This window comes from Zootoca vivipara, chromosome 4 (assembly GCF_963506605.1).
Source record: "Zootoca vivipara chromosome 4, rZooViv1.1, whole genome shotgun sequence".
Lineage (NCBI taxonomy): Eukaryota > Metazoa > Chordata > Lepidosauria > Squamata > Lacertidae > Zootoca > Zootoca vivipara.
The window spans coordinates 56,894,513-56,911,874 of record NC_083279.1 but is presented as its reverse complement, the minus strand read 5'-3'; the positions used below and the strand labels follow the sequence as shown (position 1 = coordinate 56,911,874).

Here is a 17,362-nt window from a genome sequence, read left to right as displayed (position 1 = left end):
TCAAGGTAAATATTTATTTCCTAACTTAAAAGTGATGTAATAACTTTTCCATTTTTTATAAAGTTTAAAACAAGTCTATCAACAAATCTCAGTCATAAGAGCCAGTGCCTAATGAATGAAGCATTAATCTAAAGAGCATGAGAATCAGCTAAAATTCAAAGAAAATAAACATCAAAATTAGTGACAATTATACAAGACCCACCCTATACCTGTGACTGTGAATTATTTTAACCATTTTCAATAATTTTACTACTACTTTTATTATTTATAAGTTTAAAACAGTTGTACCGTGAACTGAAACCTGGTGAAGGGTGGGTGTTAATAAATAATATACAAACTCTGATAACAAAAAATGCCACCTCCAGGGTAACTAAACTCTGGATACAATAGATATGAATGAAATAATTATGTGTAGCAATGTATCCTTATCAAATTGCTGCCTTTGATCTTTGTATTATCTGCTACTTTTCTGTCAACTTTTAGTTACTCTGTTTAAGGCTCTCCTACCTTCATCTGCCCCAATTCTCCTTCTCAGGGCATAATTTGATTTCTGCCTTCTTTAGTCCCCACCATAGTCAACACCAGCTGCTCCCTCTGCCTCTAACAGATGATGGGTCAGTCAAGATGTGATACCAAAGCATGATTTGTTACAGGAACAAGCCCTGTGCTCATGTGCTCCTTCTCCCTCACATTTAGTGAGAATAGAATAAGGCTTAAAAATATGTTGTTTATGTTTTCCAAGTCTTATTTTAAAAAACATTTGTAACAAAAACTCATTAAACCTACTTTTGTAGAGTTACTAGATTTTGATATGGAGAAAAGTCATTGTTCTACAAAATAAATTTGTCATTGAATGTCTATAAGTACCCCAAAAGTGATTCTTGTGTTATGAACTGAGGCTGGTATGTGTGCATAACTGTTCACAGAAATGATTTGCTTGTGTGATGCGTATTCACAAATGAGGTGACTCATGAAAGACATAGTGGGAACTTCCATGAGCAGAGAAAATGAGTATGTCAGCTTTTTATAAGTAAATACTGGCTGGTGGAAACAAGGAGTTGTATCTTTCCTCTCCTCTCCCTCATACTCTTCCCGAATCTGTCCTCCAATGCATTGGAGCAGACTTTGAGGGTGGACGGGTGGCTGTAGGGGAACAGAGAGCAAGAAGATTTGCTAGGCAAGTGAAGGTACGATGTGTGAGCGGAACAGCTTCTGCACACAGTCAAGCTGTTTCAAAGCAAAGGAAATCATAAGGACATGTTTATACCGAATTCTTTTATGAGTTAAGAGTTCTACTAAAGAGTGAAAACCTTACCAATATTATACTAAATCCACTACAAAAATTGCCATACAAGTTAGTGATTTTTATGTGCAGTCTACTATTTTATGTTTGCTAAAATGTCAAAAAAGGGGGGGGAAACAGTGATAGAGATCTGAATTCAGGACATCAAGAATTCACAGTATTCTTGCAGCAGTTTCTCTGACCTCATGTGGAGGATTTTTCATTAGTATGTTTGATAATACATAAAAGAGATATAAATAAAACTTGCAAGATTGTGATGTTCATGACATTAGAACAGCATAATTACCAGTCAACAACTAATATTTGGAAATTTGGAAGTGCTGAGATGATATGGTCCTAGAATATACAACCGTGGCAACACTACTGTCCTTGGAACAGTAAGTAACTTCCACAGTATTTTCACACACCCCTTTGCCACCACAATATAGATATCCTTGATGCATATCTGGTTCTCGATCAAGTGATCCTGTGATCTCATCCTCTGGGTTAGAAGAGGGGGCTGAACCTAAGGCAGATAAACCCTTCTGCTCTCTTACTAAATACAGTATATATTTTTAACTGGGAGAGGATTTTCTCACGTATCTCTGGATTGGGGGCAATAATGCAATACAGGAAGAAAAAGGGTATTTAGCTTAAACATTCACTCCAAGGAGACACACACTTAAGTAATTTATCAAATTTATGTTGAGAAAATGTCAGCAATTTTGAGCAAAAGACATGATAGATAATCAGAAAGTTGTGGCCATAGCTCTTAGTAGAATGTTTTATATATGCCTTCATGAATGCTACGGAAAGAAAGTAATTGCAAAATAGCAAGAAAGGGCTATTTATCTTTGCTACCTGTTCTATTAATGATAGTTTTTAAAATGAATCTTACTACCTAAGTAGTGGAAATCAATACTGACACATCTACAAATATCAGGTTTCCCATTTAAAGCATTCTCCCAAGAACAAACATTGTACTCAGTATGAGAACTTCACAACCAATTAATTTGCAGCTTACATGACTAATAATAGTGTTCTTAATTGGGGGTGGTGGTGGTGCAGACTCCCCATAATCCTAACTTTAGAAAAAGACAGATTTTAGCTAGTATTTGGATTATGAAGGGAAGATACTAGGCCAGTGAAAAATGCAGGCTGAACCAGTCCTCCTGTTTAGAAAATGGCTGATAGTGATGCCATTAAGAGACCCAAGTACTGGGCCATTAAAAACAACTGACCATGCAGATGCTGTCCTCCCCGCCAACAAAGAAGTGGACAGCAACAGAAGAACTGAGAGAGGGAAATTGCTAGGGGTAATAGGGGCATGATGTCACCACAGAAAAAAAAGGTATGTTTTTAAAACAGGTTTTGCAGCAGGTGTTTTAGGGAAGAAGAATGAAAGGCACTGGTTGGAGGAGGCTGCACGCAGAGCCTAGTAAGCCTGGTCCCCTTCTGCTTTGGACCCAAGCATGCCGAAGCTATGAGAGAAGCAACAAGAGACCCTCTTGCAGTGAGTTGTTCTGCACTTCCTCCATCAAAACTCAGTTTATAAATGTGTGTGCAAAGTAAACCACATTTCATAAAGACAGAGCAGTTTCTGCACCTCTGCTGCACCTCATTCCCAAGGAAAACAAATCCTTGTTAGGGGCCCAAGACCCCTGGAATCTTGTTACCGCTCAGCAGAGACTGTGGTGGCCTGTAACACCACAAATGAAATGGGAAATTGTTTTTAACCATATTTCCTTCCATAACATGCTTAGATGTAGCTTAGGACTGTACATTCTAGCCAAAACCAACATTCAAAACAGGGTAGGTGGATTTAGGCTAATTTAACTTGCCATAACAACTGCTTTCTGCTGTTCAAGACTGTTATGGTACTGACTTGCTTTTTATCCCCAGTTCCCACATTTTGCACTTCAATGTAAGCAACTGGTGGGGGCTAGAATGTGCACATATGAGGGAGTGGATTACTGAGAAATTAGCAGCCTGCTCTTCATATTAAAAAAATGTGACTATAAGATTATGATTTAACGTTAGCATCAGTATAGCATTCAAATTTCAACTTTAAGGCATCTTGATTCTTAATTATTTAATTATAATTGCATTATAATTTGTTGCATATGAGGCCTTCTTAGAAGTGGATCCCTTGCCTATGGAATGGGAGGCCTGCCTGGTGGTGACATTCAGCAACAGACAAAGCTTTTTCTGTTTTTCTAGGTATTTGGTTGTTGACATCTTTTGTGTTTGGGGGGATATTTTAGCTGGTTTGAAAAGTGAAGCTTTACTAAAATGTACACAATTCATGACACCATAGAAATCTGTTTGAAATATTGATGAAGAACATCTAGTTATTAAAATGGACCACTTTAAATTATATATGAATAAATTTAATAATTTTTTAGAATTAGGAAATGTATTTTGACATTATTGTGTTTCAGTACATTCCAAAGACTCAGTCAATGCTTGAACAAAGTTAATTACATGATCATTTAACTTCAGTACTAAATTATTAATAGAAGAGTAAAAATGTAGATAGGAATGCATAAATGTATCAAACTCAGTTATAAAAATGAATTTGAGAGCTGGAGAAGACTTGATCACAAAGTATATATATATATAGATAGATAGATGATAGATAGATAGATAGATATAGATATATATATAGATATATATATAGATAGATAGATAGATAGATATAGATAGATATACACACCCACACCCATTATTGACAAATAATGCACATTTTGGGAAATACTCTAAATCACTATAGAGAATTGTACTCTTCTTAAAAATATTTTATGGGTACTGGAAAAAGAACAAAATTAATAACTGTTTTGAACTTTAAAATCTTAATGAACAATTATAAAAGTTGCAGTAAAATGCTATGGTTTGTCTACTGCTAAAATAGATTTGACATATGCATGGTACAAGTTCAAGGTCACTGATCAGGAAATAAGATTACAAATAGGACTGATGTAACAGCTGGCTTCTGATCAAAGCTTCAGGGATTTTAATACACTTACCAGAAAACACACTGCATTTCCTTATATAGTGTAGTTTTTAAGGTATTATAAACAAATCCATGTATTTATTTTCTGTAGCACAGCATTCAAAACACAGCATCAAACCCAGAGAAAACTAGCCTAGGTTAATGAAAGAAAAGTTATTTTCTGTCATAAGCTATTGTCTGAATAAGGCAGGTAATCTATTGATTCACTCCAACCTACAATTCTATTGTTAATCCAAAGCACCCTGTGCATAAGTGCAAAGCAGTTTTGCGTGACCACAGGATGCTGCTGATTTAAGCTTTCACTGGTTTCCTTACCCAGTTTGAAGTGAGTCACTCCTCCCAGTGCATCCCTATTATGACACAGCTCAGTGTTGAACAGGTTCCCCACCACCTTTTAGAACAAAGATCTCTGACATGGTATGTATGGGTCCGATGGTATGACTGAGATCTTCCCCTGGTGCCCATGAAGCCTCTGAGTTTTTGCACCAACTACCCCATGATGATGGGGTGGTTATATTCTCCCCCACTTCCCCCCAAAAGGAGGTTGGAAGAGTGACGTTGTTTCCAATTTCTTCTTTCAGATCTTTGGGCTAAATTCAACAAGTCTCGCTAGAGGAATGGGCTTCCCCTTCTCTCCTTATGCAACCTCTATACCCCTCCCCCCAAATCTTTTCTGGAGGAACTCCAGAGCAGCGTGCAGGGCAGGAGAGGGCAGACTGTTCCATCTGGCAAGAAGAAATCCTTGCCCTGACAGAACAATCGCCTTGGCACAAGGCTGAATTCCATCTTGTGTGTTTTGTCAAGGCTAAAAAGATTAGTGACCCTATTATGTTTTGGAACAAGTTTCAGGAGAATATCTATATCTATATCTTTATATCTCAATACAATTTATCTGCATTGTTGTAATATGATAATTCTCATGTGATGTATCATTATCTATTTGTACAAATATCCTGTGTTTTTGTTCTCACAACCAGGGACAATAAAAATAAACAGAGGCTTTGGACGAGCACAGGTTACAGTAAGGAAGATGGGAATGGTCACTGTGAGAGCCATTTTCCGTTCACAATATGTTGGATACAGCCCTATATTTGCTTAATGGACAAAGAAATAAGCGAAAGGATGGGGAATCAAAGTATCTTAGGCACAAATGCTACAAGCAGATGTATGCTGGATACAAGTCACACAATGTAACTTGGATACTGTAAAAGTGAAGCTAAGCTTTGCCAAAGTCTAGATCCACCAGCACAGGATGTGGAGAGGGGAAGGAGGAACACATTAGACCAATGCTTTGCTCTGACCCAGTCACATAGCACTAGACTACAAGTGTCTATCCTGTTCCAGTCCAGGGGTCACACTCACCAATTATTCTGTACTAATTGTCTTTCAAATTGTGAGCGCTGGTTTGGGGAATCGATTTTTTAAAAAAATCTAACTTAAACATATCATGTAACTGATGATACTGTAACCAAGCAGTAACTTGTATCCTTAAGTCTTCCATTGGTTTCAGTCTGGGTTCCCTCCCTGAAGGTCCAACCATTCCCTATAGGTCGCCCATTGTCTATCCGTATTAACTCTCTTAATTGTAATTGCTTCAGTGGTAGCCATAAAGGTGCTTTTCTTTCCAGCAAGTTTTTATATTAATCCCAAACTCTATACAAATTCTTCTTGACAATGTGTTTTGTAAAACTCTTATAAACTTTAGCTTTCCCATACCAAAGACATGCATGCCAGCCAAATTTTATATCATGGTCTTCCAAATCTAAAATGTCTGCATTTTCAATTCGATCCATTCTTTTAGCCAACAAAAGAAAGCTGCCTTGTAGAATGTCTGGCAGGTCAAAGCCTCCTCTGTTATATCTGTCCAATTTTTATGTTTAATTTGTGCCTTTCCCTCCTGCCAGATGAATTTAGAAATATATTTTTTCCCTTCATTGAGGCTACTTAATTTACTTAAAATGGGATAGATTGGAATAAGAAGAGCAACTTAGGTAGAATTCCAGCCATCAGAATGAATGTATAACATATCAGGGAAAGTTTCATCCTTCCCCAAATCTCCAACTCCTTCATTTCTTTCCACAATTTTATATTTTGAAATAAGTTAAGATTCCTCACTGCCAGCCAAGCCCTCACAATTATTTTTAATGCATTACTGAAGATTACTAACCACCCCCCAACACACACACAAACTCCAGGTTCTACCTCACCAAGAGAAAAGAAAGTTGGCATGGAATTCAGCTCCATGTTGGGTGGAGGACCAAATTTTGATAATCTTTCCTGATCTCTTCTAAATTCAGCATGAAAGTAGTGAGACTTGTCAGTGAGCAAGAAATGCGGTCTCTTGATGTATTGGGATGGGAACAATAGCTGAATCAAAGGCAGCTTTTGCCACCCACCAGCCCATAACAGCCTTTCAATAAGGTTGATGGGAGAAGAGCAAAACACTGTCTCTTAATCTGCAGGGCATGTTCCCGAAATATCAAGTGGCAGTGTTTCCCACCCCACCTCTTTTTTCTGTTACCAGTGCTTCTCTCAGCTACTGACTCCAAGAAGAGAGGAACTGCCTGCCAAAGAGAGAATGATCTCTGCAGTTCCTGAACGCATGCTTAGGCTGTTCTTGAAGTCAGCAAGTGGGAAGGAGTGGGACTACCTATACAGAAAATACTGAAGATAGCGGTGCTAGTGGAACTTGCTAGACATAGTGGAAAAAGCCACCGCCTAGCCCAACTGTTTCTTCCAACCACACTGGGATAGATATCATTTATTTTAAAATATTTATAGGCCGCTTTTTCTGAGTTAAAACTGTCAAGAAAGCTTAATGTACAGTGGTACCTCGGGTTGCGGACCCGATCCGTTCCGGGGTGCCATTCGCACCCTGAAAAGTCCGCAACCCAAGTGCCCATGTCTGCGCATGCGCACGGATTATGGAAGCACTGAACCCAGAAGTCCTGGAATGGGTTACTTCCAGGTTCGGCGTATCCGTAACCTAAAAAGACACAACCCGCAGCGGATGCAACCCGAGGTATGACTGTAATAACAATTTAAAATTACAGCTTCAACAATAAAACAATGGAATAAGAAACACAAATGCAATTTCTGCAAATCGTCCATAACATCAATTAAACATAAATACTAAAATTCTAACGTTCCTACAATATAAAACACAATTCCAGCCAACCCATTAGCTTAAAAGAAGCACCTTAAAAATTTCCACAATTGCATTGCCCTCATCAAGACAGGTGGCATTTTGAGCCAGCTGAAACAATAGCAGCTCATCACAGGAACAAAACAAACAAACACGCTTAAAGCTCTCGCAATTAAGGTTCCCCCCCAGGAAATATTTATTTCCCCCTCCTTGAAAAGCAGAAAATTGAGCCACCACTTTATGCAGTCCTCCTTCGTAAGTACGATATGGCAAGATGCAAATACTACAAATATTCCCAATTTGCCATGAATTCATGATCTTTTAACTGTATTGCTACATGAAAAACTGACAGAGCACAGGATTAATCGTTAGCAGAAAAGAAAAACATGCCATTTGCCAGCAGGGAAAAATGAGCAGGGCTGGAGCGGCAATAACACATTTCCAGTAATGCAGTAATGGTGCTGCACTCCCCAGGATACGTAAAGCAGTGATGAAGTCAGGGGAGCTCCAGGTGGCACTGCGGCCAACTTAGAGCTCTCCCAACCTTACCCCACTGCCACTCCATGCTCCATCATCTGCCACTGCCGCCATTTACCCTATCAAGATTCATGCAATCTAAGTAGCAGTAAAAGACATACTTAAATGGTCCAAACAAAAACATTCTCCAAGTCGCCAGTCAGACATACAAATTCTAATTTGATACTGTGTTAAATCAACAGTGTTACCTAGACTGGGTCCCTAACTACATGTATTTTTAAATGACAAAAAGCATACACAAGTTGTGTGCATAAATTGCACTTAACCATGTACATGTAACTACAGAAATTTAAGTAATAATCAACCCTAATGGTCCTGAGAACACCTTCAATTTCCAGTGGTTGAATTAGATTTGGAGATCCATGACAAAACATCATTGCTGATGACCAGAGAGCTTCTGAATCATGCCAGTTGTGTCAAGACTGTGGAGTCTGGATTACCTGATTTTGTTTGCAGAGTTCATCTGATAATCCTTCTTTTGTTTCTTATTTCTGGACTTGGTTCAGATGGCTGAGCATGTACAATCTGCCACTTTTCAGTTTATGTCTTTTTCCTTCTTGGAGGCTACTGATGTGTTCATGCACTGCTCCAGTAGATGTGCATATGCCCTCAAATACCTTGGTAATCTGTAAGAGAAGAGGGGGGAAAAGATGTTGTAAATTATGCATTTAGAATTTTAAGCATATAACTTATTAAGCAATGATATACTGATACCAACTTCACTCTCACCCTGAACCTCAGAGGAAGAGGACTGGTGCTCAAAGACAAATAATAGATTAATGGAATATAAATTGCAAGTGAACACAAAATGAGAGAACATATAACTTTGATACTGCTTATATAATGTGGAAGTTAAGGCATGAGCCTAAATGATAACGTTCTGTTTTTTGGTGCATCAGTGAATTTGTAAGAGTAATAACTCTTGTTTTAAATGGATGGTTATTTAAAATCTTAGAATGTTTCTTTATTTGATATTTTCTTTCATTGCACTTCTATTTCCCGCCAGCAGAGGACCACTAGCTGGGCATGGATAGGTCAGACTGTGAAGTATCTGCAGTCCAAAAAAGAATGGACTGTAGGGCTCAGGGAATAGAGTATAGCATGCGGTGCAAGTCTAAATACAGAGTATGTCTCCAAATATTGTGGGATTCCAAAATAAACCAGCAGGGCTATGGTAGGCTGCCAGTAACCTGGAGTGGTGCTCTAGCAGTGGTCTGGAGTCAACCATGACCTGAAATAATCTCTACCTCCCCAAAGGAGCTGTGTTTCTGAGATGTATGCTCCAGCAGTGGTATCTTTTGTAGCCTCTTGTACTGGTGTACTGGTAATGCCTGGCAATTGAAGTTTTACTTGGCATCCAAGTTAAGATAAACCACATTCTTATACTAATTTCATATATAATTATGTCCTCTTTTTTAAAAGCAACTGCATACAGTTATAAGGAATTTTTTTCATTATTCCATGTTATGTACCGGTAGGAGGTACTGCAGAGGTCCACAGGAGGATTCAATTGGCATTTTCAGTATCAAGGGATCTTCAGTTGGGATGTTTATTGGAGCATTGAATGGAATGTGTGCAGTTTGAGATTACTTGAACTTACAGACATACAACACTGGCAAAATATAAATATTAAACCAGCAAAGAGCACTGGACACAGAAACAATTCTCATTCAGAAAATATTTTCATTTTCTTAAAGTAATCTACGACCAGTTGAATATACAGAATTGGCATATATGTGGCAATATTCATGGAGTAGACCCACTGAAATAAATGGACTTAATTACACTGATTTCACTGGGTCTGCTCTGGAAATGATAAGTCAATCACCCCAAATGTTTCCAGAATTTTAAAAAGCAGTTATTTTTTTTAAAAAGAAAGCAACCAACCCTGCTCATGGCTGGCATTCTGTCTCTATTCCCCAAATGCTAGATACTAATTAGCACTAATTGACAACCTGGTTTGCTTTCTCAGGAAAGCCAGGTCAAAGATTAAATAGGGATGGAGAGGAACTATTATGTCAGCCATAGTTTATAAATGTAACAAAGATCAATCCCCGAGACAAAAAGAGAAGTCTAAAGTTCCTAACCACTACCTGGAAGAATAGTTCATTAATGATGTAAAATATTGTGTTTTTCCATCTAAATTCAAAACAGAATTTAGAAAGAATCAACCTACACCTTGTCTAAATAATTTAGAGAAAGATATAAATTACAGTAAAACTAGTTGAAGTTGTAGGAAATCCTTCATTTTTACCATATTGGAGGACATCCCTTTAAATTTAGTAAGAAGGAGAACTTTACCCAGTGCTAAATCAAGTGTCTGTAACTTTATCTGAGAGACCACTTCCCCCTATATTTAGGCTTTGAAATGATCCATCTCCTAAAAGAATCAAGGTCAGAATACTCAGTACTCAGCTTAAGCAGTCCAACGAAGATAAATGTTCTCTATTTTACTGTGCTTCCTTCAATGTCATCATGGCTATACACTTTGTAACCCAGGTCCATTACCAGAGGATTATCTTATCTTTTTTCTTCTGAAGCATCAGCCTGTTTTCACTGGTTTAAACTTTGTTCTTTAATGAGAGACAGGTGCTTAAAGTTTATTTTTGGTGAATTATATGATAATATTCAACCAACTTTAAAAAAAAAAAACCACTATGGCTTCTTTCCTTTCAGGGGGTGTCTTATTTTTTCCTTCTCCTCCTGCGCCTATCATCACTATGTCTTATTTTCAGGGTATGGCTTATATTCCTTGAATGCTTTAAAATCCTGCTATGCCTTATTTTATGACTACGTCTTAAAATAGGGGAAACGGGTTTATATCTCACTGATTTTCATTATGCCTTTTATCCATCTAATGTTGTATTCAAGTTATTTGCAAAGCTCTTATGCATCCATGTATTTCACACAAGGAACACTTATTACGTTAATGAAGCACAGCTGAACGAAAAGTGCTTCACAAGAGTTAGAAGCAATCTGTTCATTTTCTTTTTACATTCTTCCATTTCCAATTGTGTGAACTCTGCAAACACTCTGGACCTTTGTCTCTCAACTGAAAATTGACTTTATTATGGAAGTCTGGAGTCCGAATATAACAATGGAAAAAGCTGGGGGGGAAACATCATATTTCTTTTGTAGTTTACCAACAATTTAACCCTAATGTTGTATCCAGTGGTGTTCCTTACGCTGATGGAAAGCCCAAACTGGGCTCTGTAACCTGAACAAGAAGAGAAGAGATATTTGTTGATTCCCCCTTCCTCCTGGAGACAACCTAGCATGCTTTTCTGAAGAGTCCATCAACCCTTTAGAGTAGACCTTGGAAGTATTCCAGGAGGCTGAATCCAGAGAAGATTCAAGATCTTAAAAAGTGAATCAGCTAATATTACCTTCCTGACCACTCTGCTGATGGAAGCCTCATCTGAATCTAAGGCCTTTCCATCACTGTAAGAGATATCAATGAATGAAACCCTTGATTTCATTTATTTTTCATTTTTGTTCCACATTTTAGCCAAAGGAAGGTTACCATCATAAGACATTAAAAAGATTTAAAACACACCACATACTGCAATACTAATGTCACAACAAGAACAAAGTAATATAAATTAGAAGCATAAATTATGGAATTCCTTCAGCAACTTTTCCAACTCACAACTAAGGGCTAAAAATGTGTTATGTAGCAAATCCAGGATCAGATTTCCTGATGTTCTTTCCCCTAAAAGGAGCTGTGGGGGCTACAATTTTCACTCAATCAGTGGCACTAAGGAAGGGGGGCATAACCTTCACCTCCATATTTTTCTCTCTAAATTACTACCCCCAAATCTGTTATTAAACCAGTAGTGGGGAAAAATACATGTACCTGTACTGCACCTATATTTTCTCCACTGGTGAGCTAATACCGTGTTTCCCCTTTTTTAATACGTAGTCAAAAAGTAAGCCATGGCAGCATTTTTTAGCTTCAGTGAAACATAAGGCACCCCCCGAAAATAAGGCATACCTCCATGCCGTGTAGAACGAGACCGCCGAGCGCTCCAGCCAGCCAGCGGGACCCAGGCAGCCAGAGGGGCCTGGAACCGGCTGCTGCTGCAGCAGCGAGCGCACGGAGCGCCTGAGCCAGCAGCCTGGCCTCTCTTTTTTTTGCCTGCTGCCCCGCCACCGGAACCGACGGCTGCAGAGCGGAGCGCAGCGGCCTGGCCTCTTTTTTTTCTTTTTTGCCTGCCGCCCCGCCACTGGAACAGGCAGCTGCAGAGTGGAGCGCTCCGCAGCGCCGAGCGCTCAGAACGCCCTGCAGCGCCGGGCGGAGCGCAGCGGCATGGCCTCTTTATTTTTATTTTTTTTGCCTGCCGCCCCGCCACCAGCAGCTGCAGAGCAGAGCGCTCCGCAGCGCCGAGCGCGCTCGGAACACCCTGCAGCAGCCTGACCTCTTTTTTTCCTTTTTTTCCTGCCGCCCCACCACCGGAACCGGCAGCTGTGGAGAGGAGCGCTCTGCAGCCCCGAGCGCTCGTAACACCCTGCAGCCCTGGGCAGAGCGCAGCGGCCTGGCCTCTTTTTTTTCTTTCTTGCCTGCCGCCCCGCCACCGGAACAGGCAGCTGCAGAGCGGAGCGCTCCGCAGCGCCGAGCGCTCAGAACGCCCTGCAGCGCCGGGCGGAGCGCAGCGGCCTGGCCCCTTTATTTTTATTTTTTTTGCCTGCCGCCCCGCCACCGGCAGCTGCAGAGCAGAGCGCTCCGCAGCGCCGAGCGCTCGGAACACCCTGCAGCAGCCTGACCTCTTTTTTTCCTTTTTTTCCTGCCGCCCCACCACCGGAACCGGCAGCTGTGGAGAGGAGCGCTCTGCAGCCCCGAGCGCTCATAACACCCTGCAGCCCTGGGCGGAGCGCAGCGGCCTGGCCTCTTTTTTTCTTTTTTGCCTGCCGCCCCGCCACCGGAACAGGCAGCTGCCTTGGTGCCTGGAACCGGCTGCTGCTGCAGCGCCGCACAGAGCGCCCAGCAGCACCCCGAGCCAGCTGCCTGGCCCCTCCGAGGAGGCCTTAAGGTACAAGACATCCCCTGAAAATAAGACACCGTGTGTTTTTTTGAGTAAAAAAAACAATAAGACGGTGTCTTAAAAAAGGGGAAACACGGTAGCAGCTTCAGGAAGAGAGTGTTGATTTCGATAAGGAAAATCATGTGGGAGTTGGGAGGGGGGAAATCACTCATTTCCTTTTATGAACAAAATTAGAGCCCCTGTGATTGCTTTCAAATGCGGAATGGGAGAAATCACAAACTTGCTGTGTTACATCTGTTTCAGCCCTAAGACCTAGAGCAAACTGTGTGATGTTCTTAATATAGTCAAAGATGAGAGAGTACCTTGGTTTTTATAAACCATGGGCTAGGCTCTAATGTAACCCTTTACTATTGTCTAGGCTAGTGGTAAGGATAAGAATTCATGCTAGATAGTGGGGAGGAGCCAGAGGAAAATAACATGAATCCCAGAACCTCTTCACCTTTACTTAGCAGTGCTTAATTACATCTGTACTGAGCATTAAGGAAAGGATAAGTGAAAAAGCTGTGAAAGCTATGTCAAAAACCATTGACCAATCCCTCTAAAATAATCTCAACCCACGCTGTAACAAATGAGAACTTTCAAATTACATTCTGATTTGTTATCACTATATTAATTTTTCTGAGAAAAAAAATCACTGGTAGATATCAACAAATAGTGCAAATTCTATGACGACAAAAGAAGGACAATCTGGTTAGAGTAATCTCATATAGACTGGTCAAGAAGCAAGCTGAGCAGCTTTGTGGAAAGAGGGAATAACAACAGGACCAGAAATGTGGTAGCTACAGAAAAAGGGCAGGGTAGTGCCAATGGGTTCTGAAAACCTGAGCAGATAGGTGGAAAAGGTGGTTTAAAGCACAGAAGGGTAGAGGGCTTGTTCATTTTAATTGCTTAACATTGCTTTTCCAGAAGCTCAAAAACATCCACAGAATCAGTATAATAACAATTAACAAAACAGGCCAGTAACAAAACAAATCTCCCCAGCATAGCTGCCAAGTTTTCCCTTTTCTCACGAGGAAGCCTATTCAGCATAAGGGAAAATCCCTGTAAAAAAGGGATAACTTGGCAGCTATGCTCCCCAGAGTTTGTAAATATAGAAGTTTCATTCCCCCTCTGAAATTCTAACTTGCATGTAAACTTCAATATTTCCTCAGGCAACTGCTTTCTTCCTAACTGTTGATATTTATACTCAATAAAATGATATAGCAGTTAGTAATGCAGTTCGAAAGCACGTCAAAGTGCAAGTAGATAAATAGGAACCGCTACAGCGGGAAGGTAAACGGCGTTCCATGTGCTGCTCTGGTTTGCCAGAAGCGGCTTTGTCATGCTGGCCACATGACCTGGAAGCTATACGTCGGCTCCCTCGGCCAATAATGCGAGATGAGCGCGCAACCCCAGAGTCGGTCACGACTGGACCTAATGGTCAGGGGTCCCTTTACCTTTACCTTTTTAATGTTAACAGGAGGGACGCAGGTAGCGCTGTGGGTTAAACCACAGAGCCTAGAGCTTGTCGATCAGAAGGTCGGTGGTTTGAATCCCTGCGACGGGGTGAGCTCCCGTTGCTTGGTCCCTGTTCTTGCCAACCTAGCAGTTCGAAAGCACGTCAAAGTACAAGTAGATAAATAGGTACTGCTCCGGTGGGAAGGTAAACGGCGTTTCTGTGCACTGCTCTGGTTTGCCAGAAGCGGCTTAGTCATGCTGGCCACATGACCCCGGAAGCTGTATGCCGGCCTCCCTTGGCCAGTAAAGCGAGATGAGCACCGCAACCCCAGAGTCGTCCGCAACTGGACCTAACAGTCAGGGGTCCCTTTACCTTTACCTTTAATGTTAACAGGAGATGCATCAACTGAAGACAGGCTACAAGGTATTAGTCCCAGGTCATGAAAGCCTTTAAAAGTTAACACCAGCATCTTGAATTGAACCTGAAATAGTAACTAGGGTAACTGGTACAGGTGCATAGCAGCATTCTGGACCAGTTGAAACTTCAAGCTTCTCAAGAGCAGTCTCATGTAGAATGTACTTTAACAGTGAAGCTTAGGACTTGAGCACGGATCACTGTAGTGACAGGTAATCTATCCATAAGAGGTGACAGCCTACGAACCAAGTACATATGGAAAAAAGTGACTCTGAGCAATAGCACTAACATTCTTTAAAGCTCCTCCAGCCTGCTTATCAGTTCAGTTCAGGATACCGTCCTATTACAAGCAAGCAAATACTCTCTATGCTGGGAATTTCTCTAACTAATATCTTCCCCAGCTTTGTCAACCAGTCAATGTCTGTATTGGGTTTGAAATTGTTTTTAATTGTTTTTATACATGCAATTTTTTTGCTGTATTGCAAAATTGCTTTGAGGTGCTTCATAGGAAGCTATTTATAAATGAGATAAATAATAGTTCAATATATTCACATTAATCATGCTAATGGGACTCTCATTCTGTTCTAGCTTAGCTTCTGACTTGCCAGGAAAGCACAAATGTCTCTCATTCCTCAGGTCCCCCTAATCATGAAAAATGATGCAAGAGATACCAGTACTTAAATTCAAATTTCCATTTTCAAAAAATAATTCTTTATATAAATGACTAGTATTGTTTCCAAGCTATCTGTTGTTGCACTTTCGCTGTAAGTGGAAATTGTAATAGCATTACAAACTTGGTCCTTTTAAATAAATCTACAGTTGTTTGATGTGTGTCCCCAGCACTGAGTCTGCTATTAGAGGGCATGAATACACATACTTTTTTTTTAAAAAAAAATGAACAGTTCCCATGATCTTGCCCCTAACCTCAAAAACAGTTGTAATTTAAAAGTTATCCTAAACTCTCATAGGTCCACCAAAGGCATCTGCGTGTGGCCAGAACTGCTTTTATCAGCTAATTCACAGAACATCACACAAGAACCTTAGAAGTACAAACTACCTTGGAAGGTGCTGGACTGTCGTTCCTTGGAAGTTTTTTAAAACATAGGTTTGGATGCCCATCTATCATGGATCCTTCAGTTGAGACTCCTGCATTGCAGGGAGTTGGACTAGATGACCCTCAGGGTCCCTTCCAGTTTTAAAGTTCTATGATTCTATGAAGAGCTTGCTGGATTAGGCCAATGGCTCATGCATCCTGTTCTCACAGTGGCCTGTGGGATGTCTATGGGAAGCTGAACCCAAGCACATAAGCACTCTCTTCTATGGAATTCAATTGTCTGTCTTCTTATACATATTAGATCTACCCTTACACAGCTGTAGTGGATCTCTGAGCATGTTACAGCATGGTTCAGTATTGTTGACTTGGCCTAGAAGGCATTTAATAAACCTCCTGTGCAATACTTAGTCCTATTCAGACAGTAAAGGAAAATTTAGGGAGGGCAAAGTGTGCAGAGGACACAAATGCCAGTCCTGTTAACACGAACTTCTAATCACATGCAAAACATTATGACAATCATATATAATTTCATAGTATCGTAAGTTGTAGAGGTGGAGGGTACCACAAAGATGATCTAGTTCAACCCCCTGCAGTGCAGGAATCACAAGTCATTTGTATTATACAAATATCCCAAAGTGACTTGCAAAATATCAAAATATACAGAATAGAATATTTAAAACAAAACACAATTATTAAAGTAATTAAAGGTTAAAACAATTTCTCTATCCCCCTTCAAAACAACAACACATCAGTCTGACCACCAAAAAACAATCTCCCCCAAACAAACAAACAAACAAAAAACTACAAACTGCTGCAAATAAAACCAATACAGTACAGTGGTACCTCGGGTTACAGACGCTTCAGGTTACAGACTCCGCTAACCCAGAAATAGTACCTCGGGTTAAGAACTTTGCTTCAGGATGAGAACAGAAATTGTGTGGCGGTGGCGGCAGGAGGCCCCATTAGCTAAAGTGGTACCTCAGGTTAAGAACAGTTTCAGGTTAAGAATGGACCTCCAGGATGAATTAAGTTCTTAACCAGAGGTACCACTGTATTCAGATACCTGGGGCAATGCAGACATCTTTGTCTGGTGCTCAAAACATGTCACAGTTGGTGTCCAACAAACCTCCCTGAGGAGGGCATTCCATAAAAAGGGGGCCATTAGTGAAAAGGCACATCCTCCTGTCACCACCATACAAACTGCTGCTGGAGGGGCACACAGAGAGGTTGCCACCAATGTTGAGCTTCGGGTCCAGGCAGGCTACTATGGGGAAAGCACTCCCTTTATTATCCAAGACTCAGAAATCAATTGGTAGTTGGATCAGAATTGGTTTGGTATATTCAGACCATGTGGTCCTTGTTTATAAACTAAATTCTAAACTAATTAAACTAAACTAAACTAAACTAATATACCAGCTCTGGTTTCTGAATTGTAAA

The 17,362-nt window shown here is 40.4% G+C and overlaps 1 protein-coding gene across 1 annotated transcript in view; it reads right to left on the bottom strand.

Annotated features, from left to right (window-relative positions):
• The window catches only part of NRIP1 (nuclear receptor interacting protein 1), a 77,851-nt gene that overhangs the window by 9,982 nt on the left and 50,507 nt on the right, over positions 1-17,362 (bottom strand). Inside the window, exon 2 of the mRNA XM_035116591.2 lies at positions 8,418-8,603. The gene's annotated coding sequence lies outside the window, so the exon portion shown is untranslated. The remainder of the gene's footprint in view (positions 1-8,417; positions 8,604-17,362) is intronic.